General features: G+C 38.9%; 1 pseudogene; it reads right to left on the bottom strand.

Annotated features, from left to right (window-relative positions):
• Positions 1-5,625: 5,625 nt before the first annotated feature.
• Positions 5,626-5,718, bottom strand: LOC122797439 (annotated as a pseudogene).
• Between the last annotated feature and the right edge of the window lie 442 nt (positions 5,719-6,160).

Below are 6,160 nucleotides of genomic sequence, written 5' to 3'. Positions count from 1 at the left end.
CCTGCTACACCTACCTCCTGAATGAGCCCGCGCAATGAAAGTCCCGTGAGAGCAGCTCACCTGTCTCAGTCCTGATTGGGTCTGCCTGCAGCTGAAGCAGTCCAGACCTCCTCTTCTGTGTGGTGGTCCCTGCGCTGATTCCTGGGTGCATTTGCAGCAATGATTGCTGGGTACCTGTGTTTCTCTATCCGGACTGCAGTCTAGATTTTTTTTTCTGTTTGTTTTTTAGTTTTACAGATTTTTCTTTTATTTTTTTCAAGGTGGGAGGGCTGCAGTCCGGCAGTCCGATACCACGAGCTGCCCCTGATTTCAGGTGCCTGGATGAGTCTGGGGTTACCCTTCAGTATGCTCTAGCTACTAAATGTAGGGTATGTACTGTATGTTGCATTCTGCACAACATGATCTTGTGCCAGTCTAGTGGTGAAAGACACCCATGCTGTCACTGCAACTCTCAGTTCCATGACCATGAGATTCAGGTTAGTATTTCCTTTCTTGTAAAAAACACATAAAATATAATTGATGCGTGTAGTGATATGTGTGGGCTATGCTGTGTGATGCATTGTCTATTGTCACTGTTCATCAAACAGTCTTTCTCATCTTTAGTTTTTTATTATTATTTCAGAACAGTTCATTATATAGTCAGTTAGTCATATTACTGTTTGTAAAAGTCAAGCCTGCATGCTCACTAACTCCTGTTTAGTGATGACATAAGGTATCATATCAGAAATAATTACATTTCACCTGTTTTTCACAATGCATTCTGGTGAAATGGTGTACCTATGTATGCACATACTGAATGTCCTAAAGTGGCACATTTAGTTGTTGTTTGTCTTTTGGCTTTTTCCTGGTTAGGGGTCGCCACAGCAGAACTCCAGTCCACTAATGATTGGCAGTAGAATTTTATGGTGCTGAATTGCCAGCTCGATGCCCAACCTTCAACGAAGGCATGCCCCATTCACACATGTCTTTCGGAATGCCACTCGACCCGTGGGGAGGACATACAGACTCCACACAGAAGGCACTCCCCGCACTCCAGCCGAGAATCGAACAGGAGAACCTCTTGCTGTGAGCCAACAATGCTACCAAGTGGCAGAATTAGTAAAATTGTTAATTCAGTATTTAACATGAGTTCATACCTTGCAATTGAAAAAAAATGTATCATTGTTTTATATTATGTAATGTTTCTTAGTTTAAAGTATGTGCAGGCTGAGTTACTGCAAATCAGATTATTTTATTTTATTTTGTTACATACAATAATTTTGGCCTCAGAGACAAAAAAATAAGATCATTTATGCAGTGATGAGGGTGAAGTGGCATCAGTGATTGTTGACATAGCAGGATGCTCATTTTAATATTTAGTTTACTCATTACTGTGTTTCCACAATAACTTGAGTATTACTACTTTCAACTTGTAGGTAACTGCAAGCTTTAACAATGGTAATGATTAGAGTATTAGTGTTAATGACTACAATCTTATGCTATGACATACAGATTTCTTTCCACAGTTCCATGAGGTTTTAAGCAATACCATTAGAAGAATGAAATGCATAAAGCTGAAAATTGTCCTAAGCCTTTCCCTTTTTTAAATAATTTTTTCTCTCCTGAGTTAAACATTGACTTGTGTTTTTGGAGGTCAGTTTGTAAATATCAGAAATGTTACACTTGATTCACATTAGGTCAAGGTCAAATGTGTCATACACATTTCCTAAAGAGAGGTTAGGTGATGCTGCAAGTGATTTTAAAGAGCGGCTATCATGAGAACTGGATGGTGAGTTGCCCTGTTGTCATGACCTACTTGATGCAGGTGATCCTGCAGACCCTGATCTAACTGTGCTATGGAAACATGATCAGGACTTTGGATGAGAGATTATGCCAGGTGTAGATGAATGCTGACATGGACTGCATGAAACCTGCTGTGCTTGTTTCCCCCGAATAATTACAGTACTTTCTTGAGAAAGACTTACAGTCTCATGTGATCTGTTACCACATGTCCAGACAGTACCCGATCCTTTTCTCCTTCCACAACTAACTGCTTGAGTGTGGTAAGCCCTAAATACTGTATGAATGGAGGTGGCCACTGGTTCTTTGTTTGTCACCACACTATGCATCAGTGAGATTGTGACAATGTGAGTTATTGCCATCTGTGCCATGGAGAATAGAGCTTTACATGTGCAACATATGCCAGCATAGTTAGCTAGAGTTTTGCAAATGGTTTTGTAAATAATTTTCTATCATTTGACTATCCCACTGACTTGCTCAGGTGCTTCTGTTAAAATATATATCAACAGTGTTATTATAACTGATTACACATTTATGTTTAAACAAAGAATACTATAGTTTTCAAATACTGCAACATATTTTAGAAAAGCTCTGAGAGTGTTGTCTACCAGACTCATGTGATCAAATGTGACATCATTCTATAATCAGCACTGAGGGGATGGAAATCACAGATCAGCTGTTTTGTTTTGTTTTCTTTGGAACCTGATATAAAAATCTATGGTGGTTATCACAGTCCGTTTAGTTCAGTTAGATCAGTGTAAGTTGGAAGAACATCACCTTGCCTTGTGGAAGCAAGCATCTCAGCATCTAATCCTGCCTTGCTGTATCAATTAAATTAGGTAGGGAACAGTTCTTCTTTAGAAAGTTAGGAATTACAGAGAGATTAGCTAAATATTGTTTTTCTGCATCTGCTTGAATCTGTCCAACTGTGTTATTTTTAGTTATGCTATGATTGAAACTCTGATGTTTATTGCACTTAAATATATAATATTCTCAGGTTTTCTATTTTATTATTTATTATTAAATATTTTTAAACCTTTCATTGTAGCTGGTCTTTTAGATATTGCTTTTAACATCTTGAGAGTACTTGTGCTTATTCTGGTTATGCCTTGGCCACTCCAAAAAGCTTGCTGCTTTGGTTACACTCTATCATTTATTTTAGTATTGATTTTACTCAGTATAATTGGATACCCTTGTAAGAGCCTGAAAGTGACTGCCGGGTGGCAGCATTGTTATCTTACTGTCTGGGCATAAGGGGGCACAGCTAGTAAATTTGTGCCATCCTTTCCCAGGAAAGTGTGTGTGTGTGTGTGTGGGGGGGGGGTGTGAAACTCAAATACCCAGGTGTGGGTGTGTCATTCACATGGAACTGCTCCTGGGGGAAATTGTGCTTGATGCAGATAACAGCATTTGAAAAATACTGTGTAAATCTATTCCTGTTTTAGTGATGGCTTCTCACCAGTGTCATTGGTGAGGACTGAGGCTCCTTAATTATTGTCTTGGGTAGAGAGGGCCCATCACATATTAGTGTCAGACCGGTGTGATAGTAATTGAACTTCAGTAGCCTGTGGGCAGTTATCACTGAAGGTGTGTGCACTCTCAACAGCCACAAGGTAAACATTCAGAGTTTCATTTTCACAACAGTTTTATTTATTTTTATTAGTTTAGCTTAGTCAGGGAAATCAGGCAAATATGTCAGTACATGATTATGGTAAGCTGACAAGGAACCAGGTGGCCAAGGTGTGTGAAGCCAAAAGACTGGTGCATGCTAACCAGACTTAAGAGGAAATGATTTCAGCTTTAATCACAGCTGCAGTTCAGACCAGTGACCAGGAGGACAACCAGTCTAGTGCTGGGGATGTGCCATCTTTAGAAACCATCTGGAATTAAAGATACTTAAACTGGAGGTCAAACATTTGGAGATAAATGAAATAGAGAGACTGCAATGTTTGGAGGCCGAAGAAGAATCAGCATGAACTGGAGACCAAAGAAAAGGAGAAGCAGTGCCAGCTTGAATTGGAAACTGAAGAAAAGGAAAAGCAGTATCAGCATGAACTGGAGGCCAAATGTTTGGAGAACGAAAAGAGGCTGAGTCATTTGGAGATTGAAGAGAATGAGACACTGTGGTGAGTGGAGGCTGAAGAAAAAGAGAAGCAGCAACAGCACAAGAGGGAAGTGCTGACCCTTTGACAGGATCATTGAGGTAATTGGGTAGGGAATAATTAGACCACAGAAGCAATAAAGGTCAGTACATTTCTTCCACAATTTGCAGAGAGGTATGGCATTGATTTATTCATATATTCAATAGAGTATGTAAACATTATAATGTTGAACAAGTGTTCTGGATACAGTTCCTGACCCCCTTACTCCATGATAAAGCTGTACCTGTTGTTTCTAAATTGTCTGATAGAGCAAAACAAGGATATTCCTGCAGATGTCATAATTGAAATGTTATAAGTTAACACCTGAAGCTTACAGAAAAAAAAAACCTTTCTGAACATAGATGCAAGGCAGATGAATGTGCATGTGGTTATATTGCTGAGTTAAGCACTTATTTCAATAGGTGAGTGAGTGGGTGTCAGGTCACCACTTTTGAAAGACTGGCAGGCCTTTAGGTTAAGGAATAAGCCCTTAGTACTTTACCTGAGGACATAAGAATCTGGTTGGCAGACCGGGACTGTAACTTTATATATGAGCTGGTGAGAAAAGGGAATCTCTGCATAGCAAGCAGGGCATCACTGCACAATAACAGGATACCCAGTGCTGCACATGGATATAAGGGAACATATGGTGGACATTCTAAACCACCTCAACAGAGTCTACCAGTAACAGGGGGAGCCAGTAGTTCAACTACATGGCCAGGATTAGGAGTTACAAGTTTTAAATGTAACCAGGGGGGCCATGTGTAACCATAAGGGAACCCATGATGATGGCTCCAGGAAGTGGAAATAACAGTGTGCCAGTAGTAAGTTATTTGGAGAAAAAAGGGGTACCAAACTATCATGGGAGTTTGTATCATACCTTAGTGGATGGAAGACAGGCCACCGCTAACAGAGACACAGCCTCTAATGTAACCATTGTAAAGCCTGCAGTAGTTAAAGAGGAGCAGTACTTGCTCTGGCAGTCCACTCCAATCAGTGCTTTGGAAAGAATTCCATTCCAAATACCTTCACCAGGGTTCACCTTGATTGGGAGTATGGAAAAGGAAGCAAGCAGGTAGCTGTGTTTGAGGATATTCCTGCAGATGTCATAATAGGGAAAGATTTTGATAATACAACATGCCCATGTGTGGCCATTTCTTGTGCAACAGCACCCTGCATACTAAGCAAGTTGACTATACCTAGACTCATATGTTCATATATAGTTACTAGACATGCAGCCCAGGAGACCACCGGGTAGCCTATCATTGTTTCCCAATTGCTCGATTCACTGTGTGGTTAAGTGGCTTGTGCAATATCACACAGCAAGCAAATGAATGCAGAGGGAATCAAATCTTGTACCTCAGGAAGCAGCTGGAAAACAGTTAAGATCCTTAATCCTTTATACTAACTACCAGTCATGCCTGTCATTATGCGCAGTTCATCACTGCTGAATTTGTTAACTATATGAGGCTGTTTTTATCTCATCTGTAATTAGACTTCATGATCATCCATCAACTGTTTCAATTCATATCCATAAAGACTGCAATTGTAATGTGCATTCAACGCATTGTAGTTTAATAATTGCTTATAGGATTGATTTTAATGCTTTCAAAGAAAATGGCTTCTTTGTCCATTTGGATAACCCATTCATTTATTCATTCATTCATTCATTCATTCAAAAAAATTATATATATATATATATATATATATATATATATATATATATATATATATATATATATTAAACTGATAAGAACAGATACTGCACTTGATCTTAGCCAAAAGGCCGAGAAGCGATTTTATATATACATATATATACATATATATATGTATATATATATATAGTTTACTATCAAAATGTTTAATGTCACAAGAAAATCTATTCAGATATATTCAAATGGTCTAATTTACCTGTCAGATATGATAATGTCAATTCTACAGAATGTCGGACATCATCACCTCAATCTCCACATTCAAAATTTTTCAAAATGCCATGGAAATTGTAAGTCTAAAGCACAAGTTTTTATGGTTTTGCGAGGGGGGGGGATCCCCCTGCTCCCCCCCTGCACATTATATATACCAACTCTGAGATTGCACTACAGTGAGGAAAAGGGTAAATTTCTCAATCCCCACTGTAATGTGATTTCCAATCAGAACATCAACCTCATATTACAGAATAAAAACTAACATTTGCTAATATATATTTGAACATTTCAGATTGGCATTACGGAAACTGGGAA

The sequence above is a fragment of the Protopterus annectens genome, chromosome 3.part0 (assembly GCF_019279795.1).
Source record: "Protopterus annectens isolate FY-2018-M chromosome 3.part0, PAN1.0, whole genome shotgun sequence".
NCBI lineage: Eukaryota > Metazoa > Chordata > Ceratodontiformes > Protopteridae > Protopterus > Protopterus annectens.
The sequence above is the reverse complement of the archived record's forward strand: the minus strand, read 5'-3'. Positions and strand labels throughout refer to the sequence as shown.